We start from the raw sequence: 14,976 nt of genomic DNA on the forward strand, positions 1-14,976 counted from the left end.
TCTTCTGCCTTTGTGATTAGGGATTGGGTCAAAATTAGGGATTGGATCAAATCTTTTTGGAGAAGGGAAACACCCATGAAAAGTCTAACTTTTATGCAGAACAGTGAAAGCTAATAAAAACAAACAAACAACCAAGCAATTAATCAGTTCACTAAAATTCCATTAAAAAAATTATTTATGACCCTAGACCTGTATCTCTGAGTTTTAAAAACCTTCTTAAAGTGTCTTTTTCCAAAAGAGAAGACAATTACAAGGATCATTTTACTAAAAAAAGACACACATGGGTATGACCATCTTAGGTGCGTACCAATGTGAGATTGCTGTTAGCTGGGAGAGCAGGAGTCTAAAATTTGTTTAATTTACTGCTAATAAAATATGAAATTCATGCAGTGCTTAATTTTTTCTTCAAGTTCCAAAAGGTATTATTCTGCTGAATTCTCAACATTTAGTGAATTTACATTAAGAGTTTAAAAATTTCTTGAGTAATCTTGAATATAATACATAATAATTTAGAAAACTATTAGAACATATTGCTACACTGAAAATCTATGGGATCCCTGAGAGTTTATGTGAATCTTGATCACTAAAAAATGTGAGATAGATGTTATCACAACAATTTTGTGAGATACAGAAAAGGAAAAGAACCCCATACTTTCTGTTAAACTGCATCAATGTATTCTGCCTTAGTGAAAATTAAGTTGCAGGTAGCATTGATTTCTTTTTATTGGTTTTATCTTCAGGCACTATCCAAACTACAGCGTGGAATATAGTTTGGATCTATGGAGCTATGACCATTTTCTGTTGTGAAAATGTCAGTTACATCTTTTACCAAAATCATACAGGGTAAAGACCATATTTCCCACTCTGTGAGGTGTTTCTAGCCATCCCCAACCTGTGGTTACTGGTCATATTTACTGATGACAGAGGCTTGTGTGATGGTAGTGGTAGCGACAGTGGGATGACAATTCTTGGATCAAATACCCCCTTTCAGAAAACAAGCAAGAAGCAAATTATAGGAATTTAAAAGAAGTATTGAGGAGGGAGGAATTGATATTTTTGGGTGGGTGCCTTCTGATTTTGCTGATTGTACAACTTCCCTGACCTTGGTGGAGAAATTATCTTCCAGTGGTTTCACATCATTGGAAGAGGAAGTACTCTTAAGGATCTAATGGAATTCCACTATATGATACAACAAGGACTGATTTAACAATTAAAGATCTAGGGAAGGTCTCAAAAGAGGAGGAATAATTTCATTACTGCTCCACAGATTCATCTTTTTTTTTTTTTTTTTCTTTTTAAACAGAATAACACCTGCTACTTCACTGGATAAAGCAGTACTGACAGTTTTCAGTATATATGTTTTCTACTTTTAAACACCACAGCTTTTCTAAACATGTAGTTGGGGTTTTTTGGTTTGAGACTTGTATATCATTATGTCTTACCTAGACATAAATACCTTATGCTTTAGTATTCTTTCCTGCCTCTAAGTGTGGTTTGATGTCTCATTGAAGTTTTTAGTATGCGAAATTATTTTTGTGATATGGGTCATATAATAAAAGTCATGTGAATGATAAGGATCTGTTTGCTACATCAAGTGATCCCCTCAAAACTAAGAATAACTGTAGGCCATCAGGGTCAGAAAACAAAGTTTCTAAAATATTTATAACGTGACATGTTCATTCTGGCCTAGACAAAAGAAATACACAAACTAAAGAGGAGTGTGGTCTTCATCACTGGTCAAGTCAAGGATGAACTGAAAATGAACTTTCCTGTTTTTAAATAAAACTAGACAATATTAAAGTCTTCAGAATAATTTTGAGAGCTTTTTATGGAAAGAGCCATACAAACATTGACTTCTATGTTTTTTGCTATCCTTTAGATATGTCCTTTTGTTAAGATCCAATTGGTGAGAGGTGCCCTTGCTCAAATTATGGTACAAAATAGACCATCAGCTGAAGTCAATAATAGGGATTTATTTAACAATAAAGGTGAGGTAGAGAGATAGATCAAGCAAGTACAATACACACACCTTTGGATCCAGTGGCTCTCCTTGGGTGGGTTGTTCAAAACCTTTCACTGTTTATACATCGTAACAAACACAGTAAGTAACGTTCATTGGCTACACAGCTCAGTTACTATATTGGTTAAAAAATTCCCTCACCTGTAATGGTAATTAGTCCACATGTTTTGTCGTTCCCATGGGCAAGTGTTCAGCCATCTCTGGGAGAGCAGGTCTCCATCACGTGTAAAGGCCTGGGAAGAAAAAAGCCATCTCTCCAGTTGTCCCCCACTTCCTTCTTCCCCAGCTGTATATACTGTCCATGATGTCACCTGTTACGGAATATCCCTTTGGTCAGTTAGGGTTAGCTGTCCCAGCTCTTCTCCCTCCCAGTGTCTTGGACATCCCCAGTCTCCTCCTTGGTGACGGAGGGTGAGAAACCGAAAAATCTTTGACTCTGTGCAAGTGCTGCTCAGCAGCAATACAAACTTCCTTGTTTTATCTACACTGTTTCCAGCAGCAGATCAAAACCTAGCCCCATATCAGATACTCTGAGAAAATTAACTCTGTGCCAGAAAAAGGCAGAACATGGATTTACTGCTGGGCAAAGAAGACTAATACCTTAGATATTACTAAAGTCTCCCCTGTCTGTTAAATTTATTAGGAATTAAAAGTTATTTCTTCACTTCAGGTCTTCTATGAGAAATTGATTGTTCCTACAAACTCCTGTCAGCACCTCTGTCCTAACATCTTTCTTTTTCTACAAAATAAGAGCAACATTGTCAATTATAGGACAACGCTTAGAAGGTACATGACTTTGCAATCTTTACTCTGATCCCACTCCTGAAGTCTTTCACTGCTGTCTGCTTTAATTTCTTTATTGCCTCTAGAACTTATTACTCTGTAACAGGTATGTGATCTCCAAGAATTACAGAATCAAAGAAAGAGCTCCTGAACTGAGTTCACAGATGGAGGAGAAAGCCATTACCCCAGATGTAACAAGTCAGACAGTATACTTCAAGGACATAGCTGAGTCCACAGAAAGAGGTGTAGGAATTCTTTTGTCTGCATGGAGACAGGCATACCTGAATGATGGTAGGCAAAATATCATTCTTCTATTTACTGTCTAGTTGGCCAGTGAGAGCTGCATCTGTGTTTCATACTTCCCCAAGCTTCTCTAGAAGACTGTAAATCACACTGATAAGGTACATCCAGTCCATCTGCAAAATAAAAGGGGGGGGGGGGGGGGGAAAGATAGCTCCCTCATACTTAGTTCTATATAGGGTAGGATTTCCAAGTTGTACAGATTTCCAGAGATTCTTCTTTTGGAGTCCCACAGATCATTCATCCTTGTGTTAGAAAGGTTGCTTGGTAGATCTAAGCACACCTATGGTAAATACAGGGCAGTAACTACCTGTAGCATAAGTAGGAGCACTTTGTAAATAAGTGTGTGAATCAACTGGTGTTAAAACTGTTGCTGTTCTTGAAAGAACTTGATAAGCTGTTACTTAGATCTAATTATTTCTCAGTTGTTGCTTCTGGGCTATGGAATATGTCTTCTACTCTTCTATCTATTTTAATATATCTTACAATCTTGTCTTTATGGCGAGTCACTGTTTCACTTCTAATTTGTGCAAAATTTTCATTGGGAAAACAGAGCACTCTAGAGACGTAGGCAATGTTACAGCTGAACAAATCATCAATATGGAGGTGGGTGGAAGAGGTAAAATTGTAACACCAGAATATATCTGAACAGCAAAGTCAGAAACCAGAAAAATCTGTGTCTGTATGAGGGAGTAAGTCTTTAAAAGTGGAAGACTTTCTACCAAAGAACTTAGAGCAACTAAAAGTGTTTGCAGTGCTATGAGTTGTTCATCAGTCATTTCAGAGAGGCAAGAAGATAAACCAGGGCTGTAAAAAGGAGGGTTCTTAATATTTCTTACATCCAGGAAGAAAGAAGAAGATTAAGTGGAAATTCCTTAGGGGAATAAACTACTCACAGAGAAAACTGATAGAAAAAATGTATGTACGCATGTATGTGTGTATGTATGTATGTATGCATGTATGTAGGGGCTGTGTTTTGTCTGACTTTTTGTTCTGAGACTGTCTAAAGAAAAATGTGCCTAATTCTGAAACTCTCTGAGTTCAGAACCAAACACACATCTATTTAGTTCAAATATGCATTCTGGAAGAGATGAATTGTTAATATCCAATGAGAGTATATCTATGCTTGTAGGAGGTTCTACATTGAATTGTGAAAGAGTAACAGAGACAGCACTCAAAACTGTGAAGAAAAAAAAACAAACTAAAAGCAGTGTTTCAACTCAGGCTTAGAGGAAAGACTGAGCTCTAAAGTCTTCTTTGACTGACACAAAAACTAGTCCTCTAGAAAAACAATTAGTGAAGCATGCAGTTTTCAGCTTGTTCAAATTATTTGTAAAATAATTCCATGGAATAGAAAGGATTCCATTGAGGAAAATAACAAAAAAATGCACTATTGGTGACACAATTTGAAAACAAAATGTCTATAGTTTTTATTTGAACCTTAGTTCCCTCTTTTATTTTTAAAATCAGTTATTCACATATATTTTGGTGTTATCTTTATGCAAACATAGCAGCTTTTCTGTAAGACGATTTTTCATGTGTCTATTTCTCAAAAGTATCATAGCCTAGACTATCTGGAACAATCATTTATACCATTCAGGTTTTTGTGCAGTCTGAAGTTAGAGGGTGACTGTACCTATGACAAAGCAGGGATATAAGTAATATTTTGAGTATGGAAACATGGCTACAAAGTGTTAACACACTGCACAACAAGTGTTTCATAATTATCACTGGGTTGACTAGAAAATTAGGACAGTATTTTAAATTTGTGTTGTCTAGTTAATTATGCTGCATTATAAACTGCAATATTTCGGAAGTAATATAAAAGAAAAAAAAAGAATGTCACAAAAAAAGAAATTTCAGGGTAAGATATAAAGAAAATCCAGTAATTACTTTTAAAGCTGGAGGCATTGATTCTGTTACATAATTCTTTATTAAAATTGCTTTATTCTACTGCAAGCATTTGATGGCAACATAATTTTCTTGTCTCATAGATGATGATGAAGTAGCACAGTAGTTTCTCAATGGGTCATTTTTATAAAGAATTTGAAAGGCTCTCCATGGAAATTTACTGTTTTATTTCTGCAAGGTATTTCTCCATCTTTTCTAGTGATGAAGCCCTAAATTAATTTACCCTTTAGCACTCATATCCATGACAAATCCCCTACCAGTAATCACCCTGATTGGACAGAAAAAATGTTATGTTTTTATTTAAAACTTATCTCCATTTTTTTTACCCCATAACCTCAAAATGACTATGTTAAGATTTTACAACGAGCAGTTGGTCAGTAATAGTTTTCAGAGAATTTCATCTCTAACTTTGCACAGGAGGAAAACTTTTTAAATACCATTACTTTCAAATAGCATTTGCTAGTTGTAAAATGCTCTCTTCTCACATGATTCAACTCTTTAATGATTCTGGTTAAGTGTTTGGGAAGGAGACTCATTCACACACCCTGAAAAGCAGAGTCACATAATATTAAATTACATGTTATTGCACTACATGATATTTCATACCATTACTTTTTTTATCAGTTCTCAGGCAATGCAAAAAGTGTGAGAGCTTCTCATGTGCTTCTACACAAATCCGACACAACGAACACAAACTTTTAAGTTATTAGAATTACATTACTTCAGAGTTTTAAGTTAACAGGGCGAGGTTTAGAGTGGAGTGAGTCAGCCCTTCATGCAATTTGTTCTGCTGACTTTAACGAAAAAGGAAGATAAAAACATCTGGGGTAGATCCCATATCAATTCTTCCCCTCCTGGTGAAGATGTTATTACTCTATGCTACATGCAGCAAGTACATCACTGCTGTTATCACAGCTGCATAAGCTCAAAGGTAAGCCCTTGTTCACTGTGAATGAGAAGATGAATCAAATTTTTTTGTTTCAGTACTGTCAGGAACATGCTGAAATTCGTGACTAAAAGAACTCTCTGAAGTAAATATTTCATTTCTGTTGCCAAAACTACATATGTTTAATAAATTATTTGATAGGAAATATCAAGAGCTCTGGATATTTAGATGAATATCTACAGTGCTGAATTAGATTTGCTGTAGTATGACATAATATATTTGAAATAATGTAATCAAAAGGAGCTAATTTTCTAGGTCTCTTCTGTGAAATCAATATTTCCTAAAATATTGAGTATAATGTTTGTTTCATCAGTAAGTGAAGACGGATATTTTATTATGTCCCAAGACAAACAAAATCAAATACAATGTCTCAGTTGAAACATTGCATCTAGAACTGTACCTGATAAGGCAACTCTTGAGTTAATTAATTATGGCCATGTTCTGCAAATTAAAAAGTTAATCTAATTAAAATGTGAGCTGCTCCACTTGATTGTGCTCTGGCAAAGGCAGCGCTGGGCACTGCAGACTAAATTTGGACAATATGCCTTTGTAACTCTCAATGTGTCTTTAATTTCCTATAGACTGTCTCTGTTGCTCTCAATATTCTGCGTCAGACAGCAAGTAATTGTACAAATAAAGACTTCAGTGTTAGTTAAACTGATTAAACTTGTGTTTCAAAGCTTTGCAAGAACCAAAATTCCTTTGTTGTGGGCCAACCATTTAAATTAGTTACTCAACAGTGCTGACAATTGCACAGGGACTGAATTACTCCAACTCTTTGCCTCAAATTGCAGAGATTATTTAAATGTTCATTGTAAACAATTTGTCTTCCTGTTTAGTTTTATGTTTATGAAGAAGATATTCTATATCTGATGTGAATGATTCTGTTCCTGAAAACTTTTACCTATCACACAAGGTTTCCAGCTATTTGGTTTGTATAGGTGTACCAGCTGTTCAAACAGAAAATAACACCAGTCCTCCTGATTTTATTTCTCACTTGATTCCTTTATATTTTTAATGCATCACTACAACGTGGTATGCTAGAATTCTGGGGAAATAATCTCACTGAAAAGAATGAAAGGTTTAGTGGAATTAACAAAATAAATATTATAACTAGATAATTTCTATAATCCAGCTAAGGCTGTTCCTGAGCTCCTGTACCATTAAATTCACTTTTATTTTATTCCACATGAGTTGTCTTACTGCAATTTAAGCTTTTTCAGTCATCCCAGTAGATGTCCTCTTGGACTGAATTTCCAATCTAAAAAATTCTTCCATTTGTCTAATTTTTTTTCCTTGCAATCAGTTCTAATTTACTTCAGTTGTATTCAATTCTCCTCCTTTGATACTGCTTTCTGAGCTAGACTCAAATTTCCAAATTGTTTTGTTTTGTCATTTCATATTAAGAATAAATTCCCTGACATATTCACCATGCTCTTTGACGATTTTCTCTGTCTTTTTCTGTAAACATAGAACAGTATCTAATCAGCTGTTAAATGCATGTTGGAATTTTATAGCCTCTATTTTTCTCTTTGCAGCAACTGGGTAATCAACAGTTCTTGTAAGCCTATATTAGTCAGTATAGGTGCTAAGGGATGATTTTAATTTGTAAAGTCTTCTCAGTTACTGTTAATATTGACAAGTACTGTTGACAAGATGAAAGAAAGTCTGAAAGTCACAAAACAGGTTTCTCAAAGAAACAAGAAAGTTTCTTCAAAAATAAAATTATTTAAAAGCTTGAAAAGGATTGTGCAAATGATGAAGGGCAAAAATGCAGTCCTTATTTTATTTTTCTTTTCTATGTTTCCATATTTTTAAGACCTAGAATGGCTTTGATTTTCTTTGAACAGAAGATGTTGCATAGGTCTTTTTCTTCTGAGTGGCCTGACAGGGGCTGTGCTCAGGGGAAAAACAGCTGAAGTTCTAAAACTATCATATAATTTTTTTAGTTCTTGGGTGAGACCAGTAACATAAACATAAACAAAGAAGAAGCTACACTCTTACTACACACAGCTTATAGCATTTCACACTAATAGCAATGAATGACAGTAACCACCAAAGTATGAAATAGATGTACATGTAATGACAGTAGGTAGGTAGTCTAAATCTCCAGTGGAGCTTTATGAATAATTTATGTAGGAGCTGGATTGGTTGACATAATTTAGGAAAGCGAGTATTGTGCATACATAGGCAATAATCACTGCTGACAAAAATGCCACGTGGCTTTTTAGTACACAGAAGTTCAGAACATTTGAGTTTTTGTAGTGCTCCATGGTTTTAGGTATAATAAACCATAATAGCCGCTTTTCAAGGAAAAAAATACCTATGTGGCAAACATTGTGATGGGGGAGGGAATTTTTTTGGTGGCATAATGTTGAGCAACACTAAAATCATCACTTCAAACAAGCCTGCTAATGTATTCCAGCTAACACAGTTATTTCATTTTCCAGACAAAATGAAATGGCTTCTCCAATTATAAAATAATATTTGTTAGTTACTTTTCAGGGTTTTCTCCCCTCAAGGGCTAGCTTGATAGGTAAACTTATTGGAGAAAAAGGAACAGCACAAACAAGAGCATGTAGGCCTAAGTTAATAAAGAAACACAATTTATAATGAAGAATACATATCAGGCCCTAAATTTTCTAAAGAACTTGCATCTGTATTTAAGTCCATCTCTACTCTATAGGAGAAACTTGTGGTTTGTGTTTGATGTTTATTTACATCTCCTTTTCAGAGAAGGTATTAAAAGTGTTTATGGGGGGTTTCAGAGCGGCAACACCTTCTTGAATGACAGTTAAGTGACCCTTTGGTGTGTACTCCTACCCTTGTTTGTAGTATGACTGTTTTTAGAATAGTCAAAATATAACTATACCACATAGACGACTCCTGGAAAATTACTGGCATCATTCTATATCCTCAGTTGGGTTTAAACAGGTCTGTTTCACTCAGTGTGAAACAGACCTGTTTAAACCACTACAAAAATGCTAAAGAAGAGTTATACCTTTTTTCCACTAAGTACCAGATCAACTAGGAATTTTGATACTAGTTTTAGTGGAATGAAGATGCATTTTTTACTGAATACTGAATATCATGCTGAGAGCTACTGTTGGGCAACAGAGACATTCTAGTTGTTCATGTGCTTTCAGTACAAATTGACTCCTTTACTGGCTTGTTTGGGTGCTTCTAAAGAATAGAGAAGCAGAGGAAAACTGAACAAAGGTAATAAAGAGTGAGCAGAAGCAGAAAAGCATGGTCTCTGAGCTAGAGCATCACGATGTGAGCATAAGCAGCTAAACACATCCACATCTAGGCTGTAAGCTGGGCTCTGCAGGAGCAAGGTTTCCCCTAGGAAGCAAAGTCTATTGATACAAAGCTACAGATTGGGAAAGAATAAAAATCACAATTTGGAGTAAGCATCTGTTAAATTTTCCTCCTAGGATTTTTCTTGTGCTTCTGTTAGCTGTGTAAGCTATTCCCTGGTAGAGCATCTAATTTCATGTTTCTGTATATCAGTCAACTGTCACTTAAAATGCTGCCTTGAGTCAAATCCTACAATTCCTTTCCAAAAGGCCTCCCAAAACAACAAAAAAAGGGATAGTTTTGATGGACAAGATAATACAAGATTTGAGCCTTGGTTTATATAATCTTCAGCCAAATTTATTTTTTTCCCTTGATGCCAGCCTAGGTTTTTATCATTATTTTGGTTTAAAGTATTTGGCTGAAAATGGGTTATACTTACAATTCAAAACCACCAAATCCTTAGTCATGCAGTCCTGCTCTTAACAGTTGAGATCATTACAAAAAACTGACTGTAGCAGTTATACTGCTTTTATTTCCTTTTGGCTTTGAAGTGTTTCAATTAAGTTTTTCTACTTCATTAATAAAAAACAACATTCCCTTAGTTTGCTCTAGGCAAACTGCACTATGTGAAATAGTAATGACATGGCTTAAGATTGAAAGTCGAATAAAATGTCTTCAGTTAAGTCTGAAGTATGCCTAAAAAAAAGCAAGAATGTGAATGTAGTAATCAGCACACCTCAGTAGGAGCTTGATTTCCATTAAAGCCTCTCTATGTTCAATCTTTATTCACCATTGAAGCAGGTTTAATTATTTTTACCATGTTTGAACAGTTTACGGCTGTTGCTCTAGGAATTGCACAAAGCAATTAACTGCTTTCTCTACTATTTAGGAACTTGAAAAGTGGTGGGAAAAATGGGTGCCAAGCATTCTGTTGCTTGGTTTCATAGAGAAAATCCTGCTTCCATATAGATCAATCTGACTTTTCAACAGCAACATGCAATCATGCAGAGGATTCAAATTAGCATCTTAAATTTCAACTGGTAGGAACAGAAACAAATACAGGGGGGAAAAAAAAAAAACAAATGCAGGAAAAGAGTGTCTATTGTTCAGTGATATTTGAAATCAAACCAAAAAACCCCACTAAAGCACTCTGGAACTGACTGACAAGTTATGCCGTAAAAGATACAGACAAGTAAAAATTCAAAAGATTATAACAATTTGAGAACTATTTTCTATTTCTTCGTTTTAGACTGAGAAGAGAGAACATACTGGGCAAAATATTCCTGATGTACATTTGGAGCAGACAAAACATTGTGTCATCATTTATGCTGGTTTTGGAAAGGCTGTACACACAAACATGCCATAAAAATGATTAATTGGTGTTTCTCAATGCTATTTTTAAGGCAACTTTCAGTCTCTTAGTAGAGGCAGAAGTAGATTGCACAAGAGCAGATACAAAAGCTTTTCAAATTAAAGCAGATCTCTACACATTGTTTGGTGCTGAGGCAAATTAAGACACAGAAAATCACCAAAGCTACATCTGTAAAATTTAAATCTGTTCTGAGCTAGCCTGAGACACAGTTTTTCAGTTGTGCTTTAAGAGATACAATAATTGGAGATTGAAGTAGATAGTCTTGACACACTATCATTAGAATGGATTTGTTCTCTGAGCAAAGTGCAAAGTGTTCCAGTGATACTTCATTGTACATACTGAAGTTTTCTACCTGAAGTTATTTCCAAAGGAAACCATAAAGTACTTATTGAAAGAGGTGGTTGCTCTAAAACCGTCAGTTTTTGGAACCTTGACTCTTTCTATTTCTAATTTTTCTGCAGCTATTCTAATGTTCAACTCTCCTACATGTACAGAGTTTCTCTAGGAATAGGAATGTATTTCCCCAGGAATGCAGGAACAAGTAGTTGCTCTTTCATGAGTTAGGTGCCACACTCACTTCCCATCATATAAGATGATTATATTTCCTAAGTGGAATCATATTATTGGGAAGGCCTCATATATCAAGATCACGAAATATAGGGACAAAGTATTGAGTAGGATACACCACACATAGATCCATGGACACACTTTCACACATTATAACATAGCTCTGAAGTAGTCAAACGCTATGGTGCTATGCAAACACTGAGATAGCTCATTTTTCACTGGTGGTGGTATGCAGGAGAGAGGATTAGTAACAGGAAAAGGGAAAGGCAAGAAAAGTTAAAGTCCTCTTGGAGATTTCCATAAAGCTGCAGCTGAAGCTATCCCTCCTAGAAGCAGAAATAGGAAAACAGGTGGGTTTATGTATTCTCTTCTTTTATGCAAAACAGGCTTTAAAAAGTTATCTAAGTCCTCTGACACAAAGTCGAATATATCCTTCATGGAATATAATCTCACTCAAATAAGATACAATTTCACAACCTTTGCAAACAGTTTGGCTTTGTGTGTGTCCAGCTGACTGAGATCAAAGACCAGAAGATAACAGAACCCCTGCTAATCACTGAAACAGGATGCTCAGAAACAATGACGATAATTTGGATTTCTGCTTGCATAACATGTTCTTTAGAAATTCACACTAAGAAGCCACTCATGCAGTCAATAAAAACCTACACCATCTTTTTTTTAGCTGAATTGAGTATTCTATTAATCAGCATTATAAGGAAATGAGAGACCAAAAAACAAAAAGAAGTGTTCAGTTACATTCAATCCCAGAGAACAGCCCCAAATAGGTCCCTTAGAACCTCAAAAGATCATCTGATCAAATCTTAATGGACAAGGGAGCCTAAGAGAGTTCCTTTAGCATCATGTCCAGTCATGTCTTGGAAACCTTCAGTGATAAGGATTCCATCATCTCCCTGGAGAGGTTTCTTTTTAAAATTTTCTTTTAAAATTTATTTTTTATACCACATAATGAAAGTGGCACCCGATGTCTCCTGTTCCTTGTATGGTTCCTTATGAAGAGATTGCCTTTCTTTCCTTTTCAGTCACCATTTTAAGTACTGAAAATCTGTTATGAGCCTCCTCCACCTGAGCATTCTCTTATCCAGGGTAAAAAGACCTAATTTCTTCATTCTTTCCTCAGAGTGCAGCTGCTCCAGTTCTTTGATGACCTTTGTGGTTCTCCTTTGGACCCTCTGAAGACTGTCTGATATTTAAAGTATCTTCTTGTTTTGACCACTTCTTGCATAAAAGATGCATGAGAAGCAGGCAAATGCAAGTTTATTCATGACTTATTCAAAGAAATTTTTCTTTATCCCTAAGGGTTAAATTCCATTTACAATAGGGTCAGGATTATTCCATTTACAATAGGATCAGGATTATTTTGCAAATTTAGGCTTTTAACTGTTACACCCAAATTGAAAGTGTCCAGTCTGTTAGGAGTCTCAAGGCAGGTGTAGCTGGAGACTAGGGGTGATAGCCATCCCAAAGCTTTAAATCAAGCAAGTCTCTCTGCTATAGAAGCTGCTGCCAGTAGTTGCACTATCTACACAAGAAGAGCTAACAGTGTCAAGAGAACGGGACAAAAAGAGTTGTTCTGCCAAAAGAGAGGAGGGCAGGTATTAGGTTCTATTTTGTCGGGCCATGGTTTTATGAGCCTTCAAAAGGGAACCTAATACACCCAAGGATAGCTTAGCTATTACCTTTGGAGGCAAATAATGAGCAGGATGGCTTCTGCTGCAGTGTTAGAAACAAAAAGGTTTAATAAAAGGCAAAATAACAAACAGAAAATCCGAGCCAGGTACAGAGGCCTGCTCCTGGTAGAAACACCTTCACAAAGGCAGTTTAGTTCTTTTTCTACCTTATGAGCCAGGTGGGACTTTTTGGCTTCTATCCAATTAGGTGACTCCAAGGTTTTAGTGATGTCTCAGGGGTCCTATAAGGTGGCTTTTCACCCGATCGTTGGGAGAAACTTCTGGGCTTCCTTCCTTTTTTGGGGGACAAAGGCTAGTTTGCCACTCTGTCATTAGGGGGCACTCTCCTACATTGCTACAGGCAGGGAAATTTATTAAGTGCTTTATAACTAATAGACCTTATTGTGGAAATGAAATTTGAATATCCTGATTAGGACACATGTGGAAATTAATACCCATTTAATTTGAATACTGTAGGGAGCAGAGTCTGAAACCATGAGATTTTGTGTTTTTCTAAGGAATATAATGCCATGTTGTAACAGAAACAAGAATTAATGCCGTGTCAAAGAGAGTTTGTTACAGCTTTCCAGACTCCAAAGCTGAATGAGACTGTCACTGAACTCCAGCTCTTTCTTTATAGGACATAATTAGCAGTAGTGTTCCAGACTGCAGCTGCTCTGACACTAATATATCCAGGGTTACAACTCTAAAACGCACTTTGCTATCAGACAATGGATACAGCTCCAGAAAACAGATAAAAAAAATATTTTTTAAAAGCATTCTTCTCATAGGCAAAGCCTTGTTTTAGAAAATCTCTCACTTCATGGGGGAAAAAAAGTAAAATATCTGACTGAATATTTCTTATTTATTTTGAGTTTTCCAAATATTAACTGGATTACTTCCTATACAAATGAAAAAGTTCATATTGTAAAAATTGTTTTGAGGTTGCTGAAGCATATTGTTTTGTATCAAAATACACTTTTGACTAGAAAAAAGGAAGATTAGCCTTTGAAAATTTTGAAACTTTGACTTTTCATTCCAATTGAGAATAAGGTTCTAACTTTCAATAGTTTTCCTATGGTGAAATATTGTTTGAGTACTGTTCAAATATGAGAAGAAATAGTGAGATTGACAGATTTTGTAAGAAAGTGCTTCACCAGTAGGTAGTAACCTACTGAAATTGATCATCACTGAATTACACTCATTGAGACTCAGTCCATCATTATCCAGTAAAGAGTTACATCATCTCTATCTCCAAAAATTGCAGAGAGAAAGGTTATACCATTTTTTACAGAAGTCAGTCAAAGTTTAATAGGAAAGTAATAGTATCATTGCACTGATGCCTACATTCATGATGAGCATCCTAAAATTCTCTGAGTGATCAAAATTATAAAACCTTTATGGTGCCAAGAGATGAAAACAGCTCAGTAGAATGTTTGAGCCATTTTGATTAAGCAAGTGCAGATAAGCTTCTGAAAATCATTAAACAAACCACTTGAGGAAGGTGAATAGGGATGAAGACAGTATGTTGATAAACACATACTGAAGAGTGAATAAATGGATTCAGTCTTTAACTTTGTAGGGTTATAAACTTTTGGTATTAATTCAGTAAAGGGCCTGAGCATTACTGCAGGCTGCTCAGTGGAAACTACAGCTCAGTGAGCAGTTTCAGTGAAATGAATAATCAGGTTGCATGAATGCAGGGTGTAGAAGGTGATTATGCCTTGAGAATACTGGAGATGATGCAGGTCTGCTTTCTCTCCCTCCAAGGAGAGTTTGAGTTTGGATTAGAGATTCAGAGAGGGCTAGTGAGAAAGAACAAGTGCTCAGAGCAATTTCCTGTGAAGAGAAACTGAAACTACTTTATTTGTTTACCCCAAAAAAGGGATAAATGAAAGTCTATGTGCTGAAAGTAGTTAACATTTCACACACAGTTTCTAGCAACAGAATTAAGATGACAAAATCAACCACTAGGAACTTGGAAAATGACAAAACTAATAACACTTGAACAGATGTGTATCAAAAGAGAGAGAAATAATACTAAGGAAAATGTTTTGTGTAGAGTTGCTTAGTTACTTTCTCAGAGATG

At 35.7% G+C, this 14,976-nt stretch overlaps 2 long non-coding RNA genes across 2 annotated transcripts in view; one reads left to right on the forward strand and one right to left on the reverse strand.

Moving 5' to 3' along the window:
- Window positions 1-14,976, reverse strand: part of LOC135300007 (uncharacterized) — a 105,097-nt gene that overhangs the window by 37,674 nt on the left and 52,447 nt on the right. Inside the window, exons 2-3 of the long non-coding RNA XR_010361866.1 lie at window positions 3,085-3,219; window positions 2,162-2,331 (exon numbers count right to left, since the gene is read on the reverse strand). This is a non-coding gene — a long non-coding RNA (uncharacterized LOC135300007). The remainder of the gene's footprint in view (window positions 1-2,161; window positions 2,332-3,084; window positions 3,220-14,976) is intronic.
- Window positions 2,217-3,020, forward strand: LOC135300008 (uncharacterized). The gene is made up of 3 exons (XR_010361867.1): window positions 2,217-2,421; window positions 2,691-2,806; window positions 2,910-3,020. It is a non-coding gene; the product is annotated as an uncharacterized LOC135300008 (long non-coding RNA).

This window comes from Passer domesticus, chromosome 4, assembly GCF_036417665.1.
Source record: "Passer domesticus isolate bPasDom1 chromosome 4, bPasDom1.hap1, whole genome shotgun sequence".
Classification (NCBI taxonomy): domain Eukaryota; kingdom Metazoa; phylum Chordata; class Aves; order Passeriformes; family Passeridae; genus Passer; species Passer domesticus.